At 44.7% G+C, this 22,394-nt stretch overlaps 1 protein-coding gene across 3 annotated transcripts in view; it reads right to left on the reverse strand.

Moving 5' to 3' along the window:
* Positions 1-9,397, reverse strand: part of Cemip2 (cell migration inducing hyaluronidase 2) — a 79,854-nt gene extending 70,457 nt beyond the window's left edge. The window contains exons 1-3 of one of the 3 annotated variants that reach the window (XM_021225383.2): positions 8,951-9,397; positions 7,486-7,569; positions 2,025-2,151 (exon numbers count right to left, since the gene is read on the reverse strand). The gene's annotated coding sequence lies outside the window, so the exon portion shown is untranslated. The remainder of the gene's footprint in view (positions 1-2,024; positions 2,152-7,485; positions 7,570-8,950) is intronic. The other 2 variants (XM_005063765.4, XM_021225385.2) reach the window with 2 other exon arrangements.
* Positions 9,398-22,394: the final 12,997 nt, after the last annotated feature.

Consider the following 22,394-nt stretch of genomic DNA (forward strand, 5'->3'; position numbering starts at 1 on the left):
GAATATCACCAAAATTAAGTGCTAAGTATTCACATTATCTTCCTCACAAAGAAAAACCCCTCTAAAACATACTAAGTCCATTTACAGAAAACACAGGGAAATTATAAGGAACCTTCCAAACATACAACCCTAAAAAGACTAATTATACTTAAAAAAGAAAAACTACTGCCACTAATCATTTACAATGGAATAAGTATTTTTACTTAAAATTACTTTCCTGCTCCAAAAATGACATTTCAATTAAGTTATACTGTCCTAGGAAGCTATAGTCAGAATATAGTAAACACATGAAAACCAAAACTGCCCTAAAAAAAAGACAAAACAACTAAGTATTTATTTAAAAACCAGTAAGTGTTCTTAGTGAAATTAGCCACTCAGGTACAATTTCACTGAGTGTGTCCTCGGGAAGTTACACTGTAATCGTCTGGGCAGACACAGACCCCTCATGTAAAGGATAATTAGGGGCTAGAGAGGTGGCTCAGTGGTTAGAGAATGTTGTTCCTGGAGAGGACCTGGGTTCAATCCTTAGCACCCGCATGGTGGCTCACAACCATCTATGACTCCAGTTCCAGGGACATGATGCCTTCTTATGACCTCCCTGGGCACCAGGCATGCATGTGGCGTATAGATAATACATGTGAACAAAACATTCATAACAACAAGTAAGTATTTCTTTTTGAAAAAATTTTAAATGATGTTTACAAATATCTGAGACAAAAGTCATCCAAGTAAATACTTTCTAACTGTCAAAGTGTCCTTTAAACAACAGCAAGAGAGCTGGCCCCTACACTTTGGAGAGATGGCCCCTACCCCTCACCACAGGCCAGGGTGAACTGACCCTGAAGCATATAGGGGAGCTGACTCCAGCCCCTCACCCGAGGTGGGTGGCCCAATGGTCCCAGGGACCCTGACTCACCAGCTTAGCTACTATCCAGGCCCACTGCCAGACCTTGGGTTGGCCCACGCTAGCATCTACCCCATCTAGGACCTGCTGGAGCTGGTGAAGGGCCTGGTCCTGTGGAGCAATCCTAGAGGAAGGAGTTCTGGTGGGGATCCAGTGACGGTGGTGTACCAGAAACCAGAGGCCTTGAACCAGGCGTGCCCCATTCCAATAGACACTTGCAGTAAAAGCGATGGGGCCAAGGGGTATACTATACGGCACACCGAAGCCTCCAGTGCCGCCAGGACTAATGAAGTGGTGTTGGGGAAGCAGGAAAGAAGAAGCAAAGAGATTTTTGTTGTTGGGGTTTTTGTTTTGTTTGTGTTTGCTTGATTACTTTGATTTGTTTCCTTATATGGGAGGCATGGCGGGGTTGAGGGGAGGATATGGGGGCACCAGGAGGTGAACAGAATTGGGGTACATGATGTGAAACTACCAAAGAGTCAATAATGAAGTTTAAAGAACAAAAAAGTGCCCTTTAAGCATTTTAATTAATTCTTACGACCCTGTCCTTCAAGCCATATGAGGAAGAGGCCTGACAATAAGTCTCCTGAATAGCCCTGCCCTTTCAGCTCTGCTAATGAGGTTCATAAGAAGCAATGGGTGACAACCCTAAGTCCTCCACAGCTGAAACAAGCCCAAGGCTGAGGTACACCATCACCCCAGTGTTAGGAAAAGGACTGCCTATCCACAGAGTGGAGGGTTGAGACAGCAATCAGTATAGCTAATACCACTTGCCCAAGCAGAAATAAAAGCAAAATGGAGCAGAGCACACGGGCCTCCAGGCGGAACTGTGGAGCTGTCGATTATGCATGTCTTTCTTCTAGACTAAGGTCCTTCAACAGTACCAAGAACCAGACCAAACCAAACTGGATTCACTCACTCATGCTCAGTGCCACACAGCCAAACTGTAATTAAAAGGGGAAAAGATCTCCACACAAAAATTTGCCCTGAATATAGGACTTTGCAGTCTACCTGTGCCCTACCAGTAAGGACCCTCCTGCTGCTGAGCACAGAAAACAGGAACCCGCCTTAGGCAGATATGAGCCAGGCAGCTCTGGCTCTTCTGTTTCCTTGTTCCTACCTTACAAAGTCGGCTTTTCTGCAGAGTGAGAGTTGCCCCCCACTCACAAATCCCAAATAAAAGCCAGGCAGATCCCTGGCTGTATGTTGTGTGGTTCGTACTTCCAGCAGATCGAAAAGGTTCCTCACTAGGAAGAATTAGACAAAGGCAGAAGAGTCATTTGCATCTCGGCCTTCTGTTTCTTTTTATCCCATTACTCTTCTTCAGATCCCTTCCCTCTCTCCCCATTCATTCTCTTAAAAAGCTCCCCCACCCCCTCCCAAGGCTCCCTAGGCCAATCCCCCACTGCTACGACTTCACCCTTGTTCCCCATTGGCTAGAAAGACACAGAGGCTTCCAACCTGCTGACAGTGACAGATGGCTGTGCAGAGGCCCACAATGGAGGACCCCCAACGTCATCTCCTTGCAGCTGACCTTCCAAAGAAAAACCCAAAGCTGGGGTCTGACCTGGAGGAGACCGATTTAATTAATACAGCAAAAGGCAGGGCTGCCCGCGGCCTGCATTGGCTGGCTGCATCCTCTGCAGACTGCCAGGGACAACCCTTTAAAATGTTGCTCAAGAAGCATCGGGCAGGAAGTTATGTCAGTAGAACTATAAGGTAGGGGAAAGGCTAAAAGAAGAGGTGTGCTTGACTAGTAAGCACAGATACGCCAAAAGGTCATGATCTCATAACACCAAACATTGAAACTCTATGACTCACAGAATAAAGACTATGTTCTGACCTGTTTTTCAAACCAAGGACAATTATCAAAGATACCCAAACTGAAACAATCCAGGCTACTCAATCACGGGACCAGAACCCAAGTACACTACCACCCTTCCCCCTAAAATGAAGTGTTCTAATCAGAAAACACAAGAACAAATTTCAGTTTGTTTGTGCTTGGTTTTTGAGACAGGGTTTCTCTATGTAGCTTGGCTGTCCTTGAACTCAGGTGGCCTGAGTTCCACTCAAAGATCCACCTGCCTCTCTCCTGGGATTAAAGGTATGCACCATCATCTCTTGACACATGGGTTCTGCTTCACAATGGACATGGTGGTTACAACATACACACTCACATGCACACACGTTTGTGCATCATGCACACATGCATGACCACGCATAGCTGGCACTCCAATCAAGAAGCTCCAAGTCTAGTTCTAAGCTAAGGGTGGTGGGGAGATAATGGGAGTCAACATGTAACAGCAGTACATGGTGGGGCAAAGAAACTAGCTTGGAGGATCTGAATTTATGTGATCTCATTCAGTTTCCATGAATGCAACCCTCTTTACGTTTCCTAAAAACCCCATCAAACAGGCTCACCCGGGACCACTCCAACCAATTCCCTTACCTTGTGAGGGTGCACTAACAGCTCTGATACTGATTGACAGTGCACCACCAACAACAACCAAGGTGATTGAGGAAACAGAAGTCTCTTGTAGTCTTTGGATCCTGAAGGCATGATGTCAACTGCAAGTAAATTCTAAACCAGACTGCAAGGCATACTCCATCTTCTCCCCGAGCATGTGAAACCTCAGCCAAGCATAGAGGCCATATTATATCTTGTCAGCAATTGCCCTGATGTTCAGCAAGACGTCAGGCCTGGTACTCTGGAGTTGCTCCTCCCATGAGTAAGATAGTGGCTGGAGTTTGTACAGCTAAACACAGGATGAAAACCTGGGAAGCATGACCAGCTCAAGTGCTCCAGACTCAACAATAGCAACAAAAACGAAAAGGACTAGAAGGTTCCAGGTCAAGATAAGACAATATAGGCGGCTAGGAAAAGCTTGCTACTGGCTGACCCTTGTGAAAATGACTGTAGGTCAGGCCATGTCTACATTTGGCCTTCTGAGCTAGACCTTCGCATACATCCCATTTCCTTTCAAGTGCTAGCTCCTCACCACGAACAGCATTTATTTATGTTTGATTATGCCATACGGTGGCTGGGGAGTAGTTATCAATGCAGTCCCACTGAGCAATTAGAGCCACATCTTTAACTTCATGAGTACAATCTTTTAAGCTTCATATTGGGCCTTCATAGTCAGTCAACAAAGTTGATTTTATAGTAGTGCTACTAACTCAAACTAATCATTCTTTAGAAAAGAGTACTGGAACCAACAGCCAAAATCACTCTAACACTGAAGGCTTCCAGTCTCTACAATGAAAGCCAATAACTAAGAAAAAGCTTCCAAATAAACAACTGGTTAACTCAAGAGACTTGGTATCCAGATCTGACCAAGAAGTCACCTAGTTTGTGGTGCAGTAGGTTGTATGTTTTAAGATATTTCATCAAGGGGCTGGAGGGATGGTTCAGCAGTTAAGATTAGTGCCTACTCTTGCAGAGGACTAGAGTTCAATTCCCAGCACCTACATTGTTGGGAGATTTCATTCTGTAAATATGTGTCTGACTGGTTTAAATAAAACACTGTTGGCCAATAGGGAAACAAGATAGGTGGGACTAGGAGTCTAGGAGGATTCTGGGAATTGTAGTGAGGAGAGCTCTCACCATGTGATCTCCCGGGAGCAACGGGTGCTCAGGAGTGTGTCCTCAAAAAGATAAGTTCTTATAAAACATATATTAGTAATTATGGGTTAATAATCAAATCAGAGCTAGCCTATAAGAAACCAAGCAAATGGCCAACAGCTTCATAATTATTATTGTGTCCTGTGTGTTATTTGGGAGGTTGTATAACAAGTATAAGGCCAGCTGGAGCTACTTGAGTCAATACCTCAAGCAAAAACAACACAAGTTCTTAATAAATACAACTTTCCTGTTGCCTACTATCCAAACTAAGAAGCCACCCTGGTGCACCTCGTGTAAAAAGGTCACCATTTCCCACTTCGTAAAGAGAATGTCTAGCTACAAATCTGTGTACAGAGGGAATCTACTAATAATTTCAAAACAGATTTGTCTCATAGATCAAAGCACTCATTTGTAAGGAGACAGTAATTACAGTTTCCGGGTCTGTTTCACTTTTTTAAAAGACAGTTTACAGCAGAGTGGTGGTAGCCCATGCCTTTAATCCCAGCACTTGGGAGGCAGAGGCAGGAAGATCTTTGTGATTTCCAGGCCTGCCTGGTCTACAGAGTGAGTTCCAGGACAGCCAGGACTACACAAAGAAACCCTGTCTCAAAAAACTAAAAAAAAAAAAAAAAAAAAAGACATTTTACTAAACACCTTATGATTCTATCTGATGCCATGTGCCTTGCCTAATCTAAAAAATGCAATAAAATATTTGATGAACATAGGTCCTGACAACCAGCATTAAAGGTTTCTCAAAATGAGCAAAGAGAAAAGAAAAAAAAAAAACCACACACACACTACCCCTAGCATGCTTTTACCCTGATTCACAAAAATGTCTGAATGTTTCCAGGAACTTGCTTCTTAGGAAAAAAAAAAGCACACTTCTACAATATTGCAAATTTGCATCCTGTTTACAAAAAAATGCAAGTAAGCTAACATTTTTACATGGAGTTCCTTATTTGACAAAAATTTATCACAATACCACCCTACGACATGCACCATATCATGGATAAATAAATATGGGAGATGAAAAGACATGTGTCTACCTTTTAAACTTAGGTACAATGACTTTCTAAGCCCAAGTAAAACCTATTTAAACACTAAATAACTAGCTGCCAACAAAAGCAAAATGGAATAAAAGAGTAAATAGGGAAGGTGGGGACAATTACCATCTGGAAATAAGAACAAAGGGGTTCTTGTCCCTGCTCAGCCATCAGTTCACTACATGACCTTACCTAATTAGTGAGCCTCTCGGGTCTCCATTTCCTTTATCATTATTTGTAGGATCCCCTGCAACCACAGGCCAGCATTCAGCATGTACAACAGTATCCAATACCCTGACTCACATTTAACTGTATAGTTTTAAATATCTGAGTTTGAATTTCCATCCAAAGCAATTTACAAAGTGTCAGTTGACCTTGTGTCCATTTCAAGTAGAGAACTAAAGCAAGTACCACTTACAGTTTCACGTTTCACCCCGACAACAGCTGCTGTTACGAGAGCATTTAACAGTCTCCTTGAAATTTATACCTCTTTACAAATGGAGAAAATAAAAGTGATTTTCACAGTCTCAAACATGCAGCTGCCCCACCCCCACCCTATTCCTATGGTGACCTTGTTGGAACAGCTGGCTTGGGAGACAAACTCAGACAAAGTCCTCTTGAGTGATGTCCTGGACCAGACAGCCCATCCCTCTCATCAGTGTTCACAAGCCAAGCCAGCAAAAAGCTTTCCTGTGAGTGACAAGGGAGGTACATCACAGAGTAGCAGCCAGGCAACCGTCCCAAACACCTGCTTCCATTCTTAAGAGCCAATAAATAAGAACCTATGGCTGAGGCCAGTTTGATTAAGCTATAATTTATATTTACTTACAGCTTGTTTAAAACTACGGTTTAAAACTTTGGATTGGCAGTGTTGCATATCAATTGTAAACTTAATTGACTCCAGCATATATATTCAATAAGCATTTTAAAATGTATCTCACAAGTGAAGAAATTTAGTGTTAATGACTGCCAGACCTTCTTTTGAAACCCAGCCTGACTTCCCACCTTCAATGTTCCTGGGTGTAGTAGCAGGCCAGTAACCCGGACAGTCATGATGGCTGTAACAATAAAAGGCCAGCCTGTCTCAAAAGAAATAAAACAGTAAAAAACGGCCCTTCTTATGCCAATTGTCAGTCTCTACTGTGTTATGTGATTTCAACAGATAGTTTCAGAAACCATTTTTACTGCCCAGCGTCCACCAGGCATTTCCTTTGTCCCCCTGACTCATAGGTACAGTGGGTCTCCATTCACACACTGATAAGATCTCAGTGTTCTTGCTTTGCTTGGGTCCCCAGCTACACTCACTTCCTCAGCTGCAGCCTTACTCATCTTTGTCAATGGAAAACACGCAGCGATCTCCTGCCCTCTAGCTTCCCCATCTGCAGCCAGTCACTCCTGCACTTCCCTCTCCCACTAACAGAAAGTGCCACAGAGCACGCTCAGAGTCCTTCCAGATTGTCAGGCACATGATGGGTGATTTATGAGTATTCAGTTAAAGGATCCACGGCAGACGGATAGATGGGTGCATTACTAATAAGTATTTCGGTGCGCTTTATAATGTTTAAACATCTATAAATGTGGGTCTGGAACTATAAATTCAACACAACTACTACATGGTATCCTTTCAGTTTCATAATGGCCCACAAACCCACTTTACTTTGCCCATTTTCTTGGTAGCTGTGAGGACGGGTGTGGCTATGCCTCCTAAAGCGTAACTGGGGTGTCACCACTTTCAGCTTTCATTCGATTCTAACGCTGCAGGAAATCCACTAGTCACAGGCTAGATGGAGAAAAGAGACCTTCCTTAAACAATAAGCCATGGATCCACTTTGCACAGAACGTCATGGGAGTCCAACAAAGAATTTCCGCCCTAATGTCTTATACGCGCACAAATGCACCCAGATATACACACTCACCACACTTCTCTGCTCACTCTCATCCACAGGCGGACAGAGAACAGGAGATGGATCAGAGTTCACTTCTAACCTTAATTTTCTGTCCTGTAAGGACAAAAATCAGATAAACAGTATGAGACAAGCTGAATTTAAAGTCAGAAGACAAATTTCCAGCCCCAATCCACAGCTTCCTTTGAATCTACAGCACATAGACGTAACTAAGGTTTAGTTATTTCAAAGACAGGAGAAAGCACCATGGCAAACTGGCCTCTATTTACCAAGTGAACTGCATGATGGGTGAATAGTCTGCTTTTCCCAGAAATGCAAACTCAAAAGAACTCTTCGATCAATAATAGAGGACACACCAAAGTAGGACTCCCAGACCAGTGCTGAAGTTCAAGCTTCCTTAATCTTTAGGAATATATATAATTTGTGTTTAGCGGCCATTTCCAACAGATGTGCATGGTTGCAGTGGGAATTCAGGACTCCCTCAGTTCGGATGGAACTTCTCTCCTGCCTTTTCTCCCTCTAAATTCTCTTTTTCCAAGAGCTCTCAGGACATCTGCACACCTTCAACATGTGCGACTGTGCAGCATCGCACTACATCACCGGCACAAGGGAGTCCAAGACAGTGAGTGGAGTCGAAAGGAGTTCCTAAAATACTAGGCACTCTATCTTTAACCCCAGCTGCTGATGAAAGGAGACATATATCAAAGTCTGTTTTCCTAACCTTAAGCGGAGGACTTAAGTGAGGTGTTTCCGCTCCAGAGAGTGGGCGGGTGACAAATATCAACCCTCAGTAGTGGGTATGCAGGCAAGTCAGGACCTTGGTTTTATTGCTGGAAGGTAATAAGTAGTATTAAGTGCAGCCCCTCAGGGCACTCACAGAGAGAACCCCATTTTTTGGCAAGACGAGCGGGGAAAAGTTGGGACTGGGGTCCTGTGCTAAAACTGGTCCCCACTTTCAAAGATGCCCAGATTTTAAAGCCTCGCCTTACCACAAGGATCAGGGTCACTCTAACCCAGGGGAACAGGAGACAAAGATCCCCCACAAACTACACAAGCGCGCGCTCGCGGACGCCAAGGCTCCACAATGCACATTCCTCCAATCTTTCACTGCAGTCCGCATCCCCCACGCAGCCTTTCGAGAAAGTTTAGGGCTGTTCACACCGACCTTAAAAGGTCCATTGTTACCCTCTCCCGGAACGCAAAGTGGGCGAAAAAGAGATCAAGCCCCGATTCTCAAGGACCCCTTTTCGTGGAAGAAGGTTGAGCCACGGGGCGCACGGAGAACCCCGCGGGGGAGGCGCCGTCGAAGGCGGACGCTGGGAACCACTGGATGTTGTGTTTCTCTGCAAAAAACGCCAGCAGCAGGGACGGCCAGGCCTTCAGGACGCCCAGGTGCGCGGGTCGGGTCCGCGCCCTCCCGGCCCCCGGGGACCGCCAAGGAGGCGGGGCTGGGGACCCGCGACCGGCGGAGCCTTACCTTCCCTTCCCCCTCCAGGCGTCGGTCTACTCAGGTGTCTACGCGGTAGCCCGAGGAGCGGGAGAGGAGATCCCGGAGTCCCTGCATGCGGATCTCCCCTCCATGTCCAGGAACCCGGGACCCGCCGCCTCTTTGAAGCCAGCGGCAGTGGCAGCCCAGCCTCCGCCGGAGGAGAAACAGCCGCGACCGGGGAGTAACGCTCCTCCCTCCGCCTCCGCGGCCACCTCCTCCAGCCAGCCCGGCTTGGCGCTCTTGGATCCTTCCCTCCCGGAGGAAGAGGAGGGGAATCGCCGTCCAGGCGGCGCGATCCCGTGCGGCCCTGAGACAATAGCGACAGGGCGCGTTCCCGAGCCGCGCAGGTCCCCGGGCGCTCTCGCTAGGGTCCCCCTCGGCCACCACCGGTCACACAAGCGCCGGCTCCGCTGGGCCGAAAGTGCTGCGGATTGGGCAGGCGGCCGGGACCTAGGGAGGCGGGCGCAGAGGCGGGGCCTGTGGGCGGGGCTTGTTGTCGGAGGGGCGGAGGCTCCTCCCATCTCCTGCATGAGACGAAGGTTCAGCGCCTCCCGCTGACTCCAGAGGGAAGGGCTCACACTGGCACTGCCCGCGGCCGGGGCTACCAAGCGTGCCCTGGGCTTTGCTGCAGACGACTACCTGGGCGTTCGCGGGAACCGGCTGGGCTGAACCTGAGTCTGCGATCCTCAGAAACCTTAGCTGAGCCTGAATCTGTTCCCCCTGTGACCCCACCACCTGCAGAAAGCTGACCACGCTACTGGGTCAGCTTCTGGGTTAAGCCGGATCCTCTGCCCTCATCACCCCTAACAGAGTCTAATACTGCTGCCCTGTCACCTCTTGACCGGGCCAATGTAAGCCTACAGTCCATATCACTCGAAACTGAGCCTGCATTTTATCTGGCCTGGCCAAGCTGCTGAACCCCCATTACCACCACCACCTATGCCCCAGGGTTGATTTCTGTTCTCTTCCCTCATCACCTAACAGCTGAGATAGACATCATCATCTTTGATCGCTCCTCTAATGAAGCTGACTCGGCACCGCATTATCCCCCAATAATTTCCCGCAAGCTCCCACACAACCCACAAACTTTCTAAGCCTCAGGTCTCGGCGTCTGCACTGCCCCCACCTGGCCAGCACGGGATCTGGGTTCTCAGCCCTCCCCACTGAGGCAGCGTGCTCTTGACTTCAGACTGTTGCGTTGGGAGATTGGAGCAGCCCCAGCATCTTGCTCAAGGGGCCAGAATAAATATCCCTAGGTCTGGCCACGCCTTCTACCCACGATATTCTAGAGTGGCTGAAGCTTGCAGCGGGCGGGATGAAACTCTGAAGACCACTCCTCAGCCCATCCTACACCAAAATACACTGGCGGGTGGCTTAAGTAGCCCTGCTACCACCTGGTGCCCTCGCGGAAGTTGCTCTTGCAGAGGAAAAGCTTCGCCTACAGCATAGGGCGCGACCTGGCTTGATCCGTTAGACCTACGAGGTCTGGAGCTAATGACAGCTGCAAGACTGCCAAATCGGGACAGTCATCATCTTCTATTTATTTCAGAGTTGGAAGTGTTCCCCCTGGGGAACTGTTTCAACAAATACTGTACAGACGGGATTGTTCATTTTTCAGTCTTGCTTTTTTTGCTTTCACCACCCTTCCAGTAAATCTCCACCATGCAACCATGACACACCAGCAGGCAGGAAGGGGAATACCCTATTTCCAACGTTTGGTTCAGGATTTCATAGAACTGAATCAGTGTTTTCAGACTGGGGCCGACAAGAATCTCCTGAGATCCTGAAAAACTTGGATTCCCCCAACAAAACTCTATTCACTGAGTCAGCAGTGTCTGCAACATGCAATTTCGGAACCACTTCTAGAACGTATGCACAATTAACTAAAAACCTTGGAAAGATGCACCCAAGGAGCCACTCCACCTACTTCTGAGATGTCACAGATGCCTTACACATCCGTCATCTCCAGCCCCAGCCCCCTTTTTTGGGAGAGAAAAAGGACGACTTAAAACAACAGCACAGATTGTTTTCTGTGACAAACTTTAAAGGAAGAAGGACACTTTCAGTGGCTTCCAACTGAGATGTTTAGATCTTGAGACCACCCCCACGCCCGGAAGGAGGAGGGAGTTCTGAGATAGGACTCAGTGGTTAAGAGCACTTTCATCTGTTCCAGAGGACCCAGGTTAGATTCCTACAAGCCAGCTCACAACCGTCTCTAACTCCAGTTCCAGGGGATCCAATGTCCTCTTCTGACCTTAATGGCACATGCAGGCCAAATGCACATAATATAAAAATAATTCTTAAAGAAGAGGAGGGGCAGACCTCTGTCGTCTCTCTCTGTCTCTGTCTCTCTGTCTCTCTGTCTCTCTGTCTCTCTGTCTCTCTCTGTCTCTCTGTCTCTCTCTCTCTCTCACACACACACACACACACACACACACACACACACACACACACGGCCCTATATATCAAGATTCTAATCCTGCTGCCTTTTGGATGTGGAAATGGCATCTTTGCACATGTGATTAGGTTAAGTTACCAAGGTGAGCCCTAACTGCAATCACACTCAAGAGAGGAAGGCGGGGAGAAATTTAGAATGCAATGGTGTGGAAGGTGTGTGACCAGGGAGACAGTGACAGAAGTGACACAACCCAGGAGTCAGGGAGGAAAGCAGCCACCAGAAGCAGGAAAAGTCCATGAAGAATTCTCCCTAGAAGCTGACTACACTAGCGAAACTGAGTTCAAATGGCAGACCTCTAGAAACACAGGAGTCAATTTGTTGTTCTGATTTATTAACAAATTGATAATGTGTTTCTGAGGTACCCTGCATCCTGATTTGTGCCAAATTTGTTCAAAATGTCTCTCTTCTGGATCTTTATTGAGCACCAGGCACTTTGCTTGGAGTTCAGCTATGTTATATAAATCCTCCCAAAAGTCATTAAGCCAATTTTGGAGATGTAACACCGAACCTGGAATGTTTAAACAGCTTTTCCAAGAGTGTATTAGAATTAAATGGGCCGATTACTCCGTAGCTAAAAATAATCATCACAAATTCATGATTAGATGTCTTGATGTAAAGAGCTCTTCCATTATCTGTATTCATCGCCAAACCAAGGGACACGGATGCCGAGAGTCAGGGAGACAAACTGTGTCTTCTGCTCAGTTTTCTTGTGAAACTAAAACTGAACTTCAAAACTAGAGTCTGTTAACAGGGAGTGGTTGGATGTTTTTTCATAGACTACTTTTGAAACATTTATAAACTTTATTTTAGATGTTCATGTGAAACATGAAAAATAAAAAAATGAAAAACAGACAGGAAAGGAGGGGCAAAGGAGACAGCGTCAGTGAAACTGACAGTGACTGCCAGGGACTCAGGCTCTGAGGCAGAGTGGCAGGATGTCCTTTAGGCCTGTCCACCAGGTGGTACCTGGAAGCAGAAGGGCCCAGAAGCAGGAGAGAGAGGAGAAGTTGTGTGGCAGCGTGCTCTCGATGCCCGCCACCAACCCCACTGGAGGATTCAGGCTGGCATGGCCCAGCAGAATGACTAAATGGTGAGGTGTTTGGATACTCTGGAGCAGCTATTGGATGTGGTCCATCCTGGGAATATCACCCACTTACATGGTATTTGTTGTCCTTACCACTACTGTCAATGCATCGAGGAGAAAGGGGTGCTCAGAGCATGCCCCCCATTCACACTCTGGTCATGACTATGTCTTCACCGTTCAGGCAGCATAACACCTTGTCTGAGAATTAAGATCCTTTAGTCGGATGGCCTGGGTTAGAAGCCAAGTCCACAGCTCACTACTATAACTGCGATCAAGATGCCCAACCTCTCTGGGTTGCGTGTTTGCACTTTAAAAGAGGAAGAGTAATGGTAACTAGCTGGCAGCGTCATTGTGAGATTCGATACAGAAGTGCTATAGCAGTTTCCCTGTGCAATTCATAAGTTCCCATCAATTTCTGCTGCTGGTGTCTCTGATCTTCTTTAGCTCCCAGTGATTAAGCTAAACTGGAATTTTAAATCATATTACCTTCACAGTGACTTTTTAGGGAGGCACAGGAAACTGGCTGCTCTTGGAGCCCAGGCCATACCTGAAGGCAATGGATAAATAAAAGCCACTAACCCCTGCTGCCTGCCAGGTGGATGAAAATGGGGGTGCCCTTGGGAAGCTGAGGGACCTCGTGCTGAGACAGGGAGCAAATTAGGGTCCCTGTGTTCAGCATGTCTGTCACCACCCCCACTTTTTTGTGACAGAGCATCCCTTGACTCTCATCCCCTCTTCCTTAGGCAGTTTTCCTCCAGCCCGTTAGAACTTTGTTCCTTCACAGTTTCACCCTGAGAAGGTCAGATGGTCATTTTAGAGTTGTGTGGACCTGGTCATACTTGTTCCTGTTAGGGCCAGTGAGTGCATGGGTGTGGAAATGATTCATGAGAAAGGTGTTGATAGGCCATTTCCTTAATTAAGTTTTAGAAGCAGCCCTGTCCCCATCCTCTGGGTGCAATAACATTACGGAATGTCAGTGTGACCTTTCTCCACCGCAGCCCAACTGTGTGTCTACAGACCGTCTTTTCTTTACTTATTTCCCTATGTCCAGCCAACTACATTCTCACTTTATTGAGCCTAAGGAGGGCTGTGTGCTTGCTGTTGAGCGTGCTGCCCATTTGGCTTAACTTATGATGTAATCAGTGCTGGTGTAATTAAAACTCTGACACAGTCTTTTCACAAAAAGGAAAAACATATATGTACTCTATTTCAAGCCTCTACATCCTATTTGATTGATATGAATTAAATCTCTGTTATTATTCAAAAATCCCAAGATCTTCTACTCTGAGGAAAAGGTAACCTCATACAACACCTAAAAAAAGTCACACAAAATATTTTGTTGTGCTGGTGTCATTGTGTGTATTGCATGCTGTATGAACTGTATCTGGGTGTATGCACACATGCACACATGAAGTCCAGAAGTAGATGCTGAGTGGCTCTGTCACTCTTCTTCACTTTGTATTTTTTACACAGGGTCTTTACTGGATTTGGAGCTCACTGATTGGCTAGATTGGCTGTGCAGCAAGGCCCTGGGATCCCCATATCTCTGCCTCCCAGCACTGCTGTTACAGCTCACAACCACTCGGGCCATGTACTAGAGTGCTTGGGATCTGAAGTCAAGTCCCCAAACTGTGCAACAAGCACCTGACCACACCATGAAGCAGCTCTCCAACCCCTATAAATCTTTTTAAGTGGTATGGTTTTCTCTTTTTTCTAGCATTTTTCTTTCATGACTTACACGGCCACTTTTACATATGTGGTGTTCTTTGCTTCTGGCACCCAGATCTAAGAATTCGAAAAGGGCATCTCTTGCTGATTCTCACTTAACAGTTGAGGACTGCCCTTGAAAATGGTTATGAGTTGTTTCTAGTCACTCAACCTGAATGAAGTTGCTTCTATAGCTTTATTTAGATTAAGATTTTCTAGCATATATTCCTAAAACACATGTAGCTTCACTATTCCTTTACTGCATGTATTTTGTGACATCTGTAAGGGGAACAAAAAAGAGCTGTATCATCTCTTCAATATGCTCATTTATGCAGTACACTGAGAGATTTCTAATAAAACAAAGAATTTTTGTAAGAATAGAAAGTACTTGTTTTACACACACACACACACACACACACACACACACACACACACCGCACAAGTGTGGCCCTCAAAGGCTCATGTGCCCAAGGTAGTGATTGACCCTATAAAAGCTGAAGCCAAGTGGAGGGTCTAGATTAGGCTGGGGAATTAATGTAGTTCTCTCCTAGCCAGACTCTGAGGTTAGCTCTTCACAGGAATGGGTTATTTATAAATTTTAGAAAGTGAGACTTGAGTTCTGAGTCTGGAGCTTCCTGACTTGTTATGTGGTCTCCAACAACGGCTCCTGCCTCTGTGATGCCTCCTCCCCCAAACCCTTCATCGGCTTCCAAAACTGTGACCTCCCTTCTTCATAAGCTATCCAGGTGCTTTGTCATAGCAACCAAAAATGGAGAAATCCAGCACATAAATTTCAACTTGGAATAATACCAATGTCCTGAATCAAGTGTTATCGGCTGGATTTTATTCCTTCCTTCCAGGCACCCACAGAAATATAAATCCACTCTGCCTCGTAAGGTTAAGAATCCTGTGTTCTCTTCAAACAGGCAAATTAGAAGGGAAATGTGCAATTTCCAGTAATGTGTCACTATTAAAATTACCCCAAAATGCATTATCCAAAATGCTTCCCAGAGTTATTACTGAAAACCAATTTAAATGTGAAAGTCATAACAGAGTCCCTCAGTAGCCCCAGACCCCTTGGGTGGGAAAAGAGTTCTCCAGGAATTTTAAGCTCACCTTGACTTGAAAAATCATAGTTAACAAATTTTTAAAGTTAGCATTCCAGTTAAATTTTAAATTACTTTTCTATATGTCGATCTGAGAAAATGAGCATAAAACTATTTTGAAAGACAGTCAAGGTCATTGGCCTACTATGTGTGGTGAACGTGTATCAAACCATCACATGTATGCTTTCAATATTCACTATTTTTATGTGTCAATTATGCCTCATTAAATCTAGATAAAAAATCATTTAAATAATATTAACAAACTAACAAGACTGTTAAATGTTCCATATTTTTAAAAAAAGAAGAAAAGAAAGGAAGAGAGAGAGGAGAGAGGAAAATGTCATTCATGACAAAAGTGGAAAATCTGATTTTATATTCCATGTGTATATAAAAATTTGCTACATACAGCCAAGCATGGTGGCACATGCCTTTAATTCCTGTGCTCAGGAAGCAGAGGTAGGAAGATCTCTGAGTTCAAAACAAGCTTGGTCTACAGGGTGAGTTCCAGGACAGCCAGGGCTAGAGAGAAACGCTGTCTCAAAAAAAAAAAAAAGGCTACATAATAAATCTAAGGATTGTCAGAAAACCACTGTAAAATGTGTAAGTTGCTTTAAAGTGAGGAAGATTTTCTAAACCTTTGCATTGTTGCATCACTGCCACATCTCTTATAGACGAGCTACACTCTGTTCATTGCACATCATTTGCTGTTTCCCCCTGTGTAAACGCTGATGGATCCCAGAAGGTAGATGGCACCACAAAGCCCCCACATTTTCATCTAGGGGTTTGTGATAAGTGGCTTTTGTCCACTTAACACAGACTAAAGTTACCTGGTAAGTAACTTGCCTCCGTCAGATGAGTCTGCTGACCTGTCTAAAGAGCATTTTCATGATCAATGATTGACGTGGGAGGGTCCAGCCCACGCCTGGTCAGGTGGTCGTGAGTTACACAGGAGATCAAGCTGAGCAAGCCATGGAGAGCAAGCCAGTAAGCAGGGCTCCACCATGGTCTCTGCTTCAGTTCCTGCTTCCATGTTTCTGCCTTGAGCTCCTGCCCTGGCTTCCCTGTAACCTGTAGGACATTATAAAACCTTCCTCCCAACCCCAACTTGCTTCTGGTCAGTGTTTTATCAAGCACCAGAGAAGTAAAGTATGGCAGGTCCTTTCTCCTTGTGGGCAAACTGGGTTGAGCTCATAGCTCAATGGGAGAGCTCTTTCTGAGTAAGCACAAGGTCCAGGATTCAAGCCCTAGCACTTAGCGGGGGAAGGGGGGCAAGGGCAAGCTGTTATTGGTTATTTTTCTGTTGCTGTGATAAAACTCCATAGAGTTTGTTTGGCTTACTGTTCCAAAGGATTAGAGTCACTAATGGCAGTGGAACATGCCAGCAGGCAGGCAGTAAGTATGTCCAATAGAGCTGGAAGCTGAAGACCTACATCCTTTACCACAATCACAAATCAGAGAACAAACTCGTAAGTGCCAGAAGGCTTTTAATCTCAAAGTCCATCCCCAGTGTCATACTTCCTCCAGCAAGCCTGGACCACCTAAACATCCACAAACAGTGCTACCAACTTGGGATCAAGTGTTCAAATAGTCCTCATTCAAATAACTACAATGGCATAGACTGTGACAAACTCTCTAAACAAAAGTTGTGAGTATTGAGTAAGATGGAAGTTACATTTGTAAGAAATGATCCAGGGTCTCAAGAAAACGACCAGGTAAACCAGTTTTTCAGCAGGCGAAGGGTGCATAGCTGTGCTAAATCTAGCAAGCGATGACATCAAACTGGGTCTCCCACTAGGTTTTTATTCCTAAACCATGGGGTGTTGTGCCTCATTCTGAGTGGTCAGAGCTTAAGCCTACATTCTTGCACTATTGGCTAATACAGAGCAGCATGGTTTCTAGGGAGAAATGAAACTTGAGCATGTATTTTGATTTCAAGAAATGCAGACCTTGAAATAATTTGAATTCCTGCCAAGTAACTTCTTCACTGGTTTTTTTCTTTGTATGTAGTTTTGTTATATAAGAAAGTCGATGCATTTTTATGTATGTTTCCCAAATATTGATGGCTTCTGGCAGTCACATCCTCACCATGACTCTGGACTAGACATATACCTTTCTCTGCCACATACATTCTATAAGGAGAGCATTTACACAGAGAGACAGGTCTGTGATAATAGGGACAGGGAATGCTTCTCCTAAAATGTCATAGTTAGACTGAGATCTAGAGGAAGTTAATTACCATGCAGAAGAGAATTTTGACAAGAAAGATGAGATGTGTTGGCGAAAAGAGATCGACTGAGGTCTGAGAGTCTGGGGTGCCAGGCTTGAAACCCTGTGCACCTGGCAAAGGCCAGCTGCAAACTCTTTTGCCTAACTTTGGTTTGAGCTGCCTTCTACCAAGATACCACACTATACCAAAGGAAGTCATAAATGTATGGTTACTTTTATGGACAGTGTTTCACTCTGTGTAAATATGTAGAAATACTGCTTAGTTGAAAATCAGCAAAAGCTGCATGCATGCCAGGCAGGGTTCTGTGTCACTGGCAGCCTCTAGCTACCACGTGAACAACATTCTGCTAGAGAGATCGGGGGATAGACCATCGCATCTTCACTCAGCCACTGGACTGAGAGACCACGAGTGGGGAACAAGGACTGCGTGTATCAGAGAGAGAAGATCCACCCATCTCAATACTCCAGCTGATCCTAGTCCTGCCTGCCCTTTTGAATAAATTCAGTCATTAAAGTAGCCGTGCAGGAACATTCCAACTGAGTCCAAGAAAAAAAAAAAAGGACAATGAAATCCATAGTGTTCATTTCCTTTCTTTTTAGAACTGATCTCACTCTGTAGCCTAGGCTGATCTCAAACTCTCCAGCCTCCAGCCTCCAGCCTCCAGCCTCCAGCCTCAGCCACTCACGTGCTGAGATTACATACATGAAGCTCCATTCCCAAATCAATCAGTGCATCTTCAATAGGGTGATCTTGTCACCCAGAAGATATCTGGCAACTTCTGGAGGCAGTTTTGATTTTTGCACTCAAAGGTTTGGGGATAAAGTGCTACTGGCAATTAATGGGCGTATTTAAGCAAGATCCTAAATATCCCCCCACCACAGAATGAGGCAAAGACTCGCCCAATCTCTCAATAATATCTATTATGTTAAGAAACTCTGACCTTGGGCTGGACAGATGGCTGGTGGTTAAGAGCACTGGCTGCTCTTCCAAAGGACTTGGGTTCAGTTAATTCCCAGCACCCATATAGCAGCTCACAATTGTCTGTAACTCCAGCTCCAGGGGATCTGATATCCTTGCAAAACATACATACAGGCAAAACCCCAATGTACAGAAAATGAATGAATGAATGAATAAAAGAAATTCTGACCTAAACAAAGCAGTTTCCTATAATGTTTGCAAAGGTCATTGTCACCCAGTCCCTCACAGAGGTCTTGCCAAATATATTTTACCAAGGGCATTAAATGAAAATCCCATGTTCCTGTCCCTTTACCTCACAAAAAGAAATATATTAGTAAGTATACAGCATATTCCTGCATTTCAGCAGAAAACAACTGATACTACCATCTGATGATATAGCTCTTTAGCAATGAGGCTGGATGCATTTTCCCACACAGAGCCAGCTGTAGTTCCCTCACGCTATCTGTCCATATCTTTGTTCTCTTTCTCTGTGATTATCCTTTTTTTTAATGCAGTGCTGAGGATTAAACCCAGGCAAGCACAATCAATTGAAGTCTCCAGTCCTTCTTGTTGATTGACTAAAGTTTTAGATGTGTCCCTTTGCTTATTACTTTAGATGAAACTATGCTCTGACTGTTTAGCAAACGAACTTAAAGCGGTAAATACTAGAAACCAAACTATACTGAAGAAAGTACACATAAGTGAAAAAATATGTTTGCATACTGTAACTTGAACCAGTCAAAGAAACCAATAAATGCTGTGTTGAAAAAAATATACTAATATTTGCTGCCAAAAACCATACTGTGAGGTACAAAGAGCAGGCATGTGTGAGCAGGGGCAGATGGACTCCATATCTCAAAGAGGACACAGGAGAATCCCCTATGAGGGTAGGCAGCTGAGGACCTGAGAACCTGAATTTCAAAATGCACAAAACTGCTTAAAAGAGTGTGAGACTTGGCAAAAGTCATACTCAAGTTTAGTCTCTTGGCTACCCTTTACTTTCCGAGCCTTATTTCTCTTTTAGCCCCACTTAATATAAAAATAGCCACCATCCCATAGCTCAGATTCAGTCTTGGCTCTACTAGGGACTAGCTGTGTGACTCTGTAGGAGCTGCTTAAGTTCCCCATGTCTCCACATAATCACCTGGAAAATGAGAAAAATGATTCTTGGCCCACAGGGCAGTGAAAAGGCAATCAATATGAAAATGGGGAGTGAGAACTTAAAGTTAGCTAATATGCTTGTGCACACCAGTACGTGTACATGATTGCTCTGCCTCTAACAAATAGCATAAGATCTGAATTTTTAATCTCTTGTTGAGGGTACTTATCCTCATTTCACAGATAGACTGAAACTCGGAGATAGTAAGACTCATTTTCCTCATCAACTTCAGGTTGTCCACAATATTAAAGAAACAGCTATCTTTACAGAGGGTGGTGGTTTGAATGAAAATGCCCCCCATATGTCCATGGGAAGTGGCAGTATTACGAGGTATGGCCTTGTTAGAGGAATTACATCACAGGGAGTAGGCTTGAGGCTTCAGATACTCAAGCCAGGCCCAGTGTCACTCTTCCTGCTGCTTAGCAATCCAGATAGAGAACTTTCAGCTACATCTCCAGTGCCATCTTTGCTTACATACCATCATGCTTCCCACCATGGAGATAATGAACTAAATCTCTGAACTGTAAGCTGGCCCCAATTAAATGTTTTCTTTTATAAGAGTTGTTGTGGTCATGGTGTATCTTCACAGCATTAGAAAACCTAAAACACCAGGAAACCCATGAGAACAAGAAGCCTTCATCACACAGGCAGCTGGAAAAGGATTTTCAAGTATATGAAGATTCATTGTGAGGACCAGAAATTAACCTTGGTCTCTGCAGCTGATCACAGAAGGCATGCCAACAAAGAGACCAAGGGAAGCAGAACTTGGTTCTGTATCGTTTCACTTGCTATGTTTCCTACTAACCTCCTTCAGGTCTCATCACTGATTGTGCGTCTGTTGAACAAATGGATGAAACCTAAGAAATCCAAGTTCAAGTCCTGACTCATCCATTAACTCATTCTTTCACTTCAGACAAATTTATCAGTTCCTTCATGCTTCACTTTCACCACACATAAATCAATAAAATGAAATCAAATGATTTTCCAAGGAGGTAACACACACACACACACACACACACACACACACAAACATACACACATATCTGCCAAGGTACCCAACATAGTCTACTACACTCTACTCCCTCCCCCAGATCACACAATAACAAATGCCACACATGACATGGAGTTGAACAAAGATAAATACCTCGCTTCAGGAGCTAGAAAAACTTCATCTCCAGTGGTGAATTTTGCTTGCTTTTGTTGTATCGAGGCCTCACATTCCCACTTAGCACATAAAACAAAATCTGCAAATAAATAGTGACACATACACTGCCACAATGAACCAGGCACTGTGTGTGTGTGTGTGTGTGTGTGTGTGTGAGTAGAAATGGATTCTGTTGGTCCGCACCCCATCCTTAGGAAGTAGGTATCAGTGGAAGAGTTAAGACAAAACAGCAAGTTTATCTCTAGAAAAGTGTCCAGGTAGTAAGCACCAGCAATATGAACCCAGGGAGTCTTGCCTCTTAACCACTTTCTGCATCACAAGAGGGAAAAGAAAAAAAAAGAAAAACTACACGTAATCTCCAGGGTAAAGGACTTGTGACGGTCATGAGACAGATGTTGGTGTCTTTGGTTTTGATTTCCCTTCCACGAAGCAGACATCCCAGGCTGGTGTAGGCAGATCAAGGGATTCAGCTTGATAGAGAGTACAAAATAGTAAGCTGGACATGGTCTGAAGCCAAAGAGAGAGAAATCCTGCTGGGTGGAGTGGGTCATTTCTCCTAGACCACACTGCTCAGACAAAGTCATGAATCTGGGACCCTTGTGGTCACTGTGACATGAGGCCCTGATGGACTTTCATTTACACAGGAAATAACACTGTCATTGACACAGTTGCTCACTGTGTGCACTGCAGGGATGCTGATGTATGGGGAGGGGAAAGGGAGCAGAGGTGAGAGAGCTCGTTCTTTGTGCCAACAGGTTTCCTTCCTGGGGCCTGTTGCGTCCCATGGGCCTGTAGGGCAAACAGTTCAGACTGTGTGCAGCAGAGGAGGATGGACTCCCATTGCATAGCTTGGCATTTTGGTTGTGAACTTAGCTTTTAACAGCTGAACCATTTCTCCAAGCCCCATTGCAATATCTATAAATCAGATTTTTAAAGTTTTAGCACCAGATTCCATTTGGGGTTGGATTTTAAGGGGCAAGAAAAGGGTGAAGTGGTCTCAGCAGGACTCTTGCCCTATGCTTTCAGAAGTATTTAGATATAATATTGTACCAGGAGAGAACAGCTGGAATTCTGGGAAAAGCCAAGTTAATATGTGCTTTGCATTCAGATTCCAACCAGTCAAAGAATGACACATTTGTGGTCAAGTGAGAATACTTGAACTTGGACCAAGAATTAGGTGTCATTAAGGGATCACTGTTAATCTAATCAGACATGATCATGGTACTATAGTTACAAGTGGCCTCATTTTAAAAACATTAGCACAAAACAGAAAATGAGACATCTGTAGCAATTTGGGGATAATTGCTAACTCCAGGTTGTGAATGGATGAGTGCTGATTTTGCCATTATCTATATGTATTTTTGTATGTTAAATTTCCCACACTAAAACTATTACAAGTCGCTTCTTTTTCTCTTGAATGCTCTTGTGTTTTATTTTTAATTGTTACCTTTCGCTTCACTTTCTTTTATAGAAAAATTTGCTGTATATGAGATATTTTGAAGACTAAGACGTTTTAGAGGTGTATCTTTGATAAAATTCCAACATGTAGCTGTTGGGAAACTTTGTTCC

This window comes from Mesocricetus auratus, unplaced genomic scaffold (assembly GCF_017639785.1).
Source record: "Mesocricetus auratus isolate SY011 unplaced genomic scaffold, BCM_Maur_2.0 Super-Scaffold_4256, whole genome shotgun sequence".
Classification (NCBI taxonomy): domain Eukaryota; kingdom Metazoa; phylum Chordata; class Mammalia; order Rodentia; family Cricetidae; genus Mesocricetus; species Mesocricetus auratus.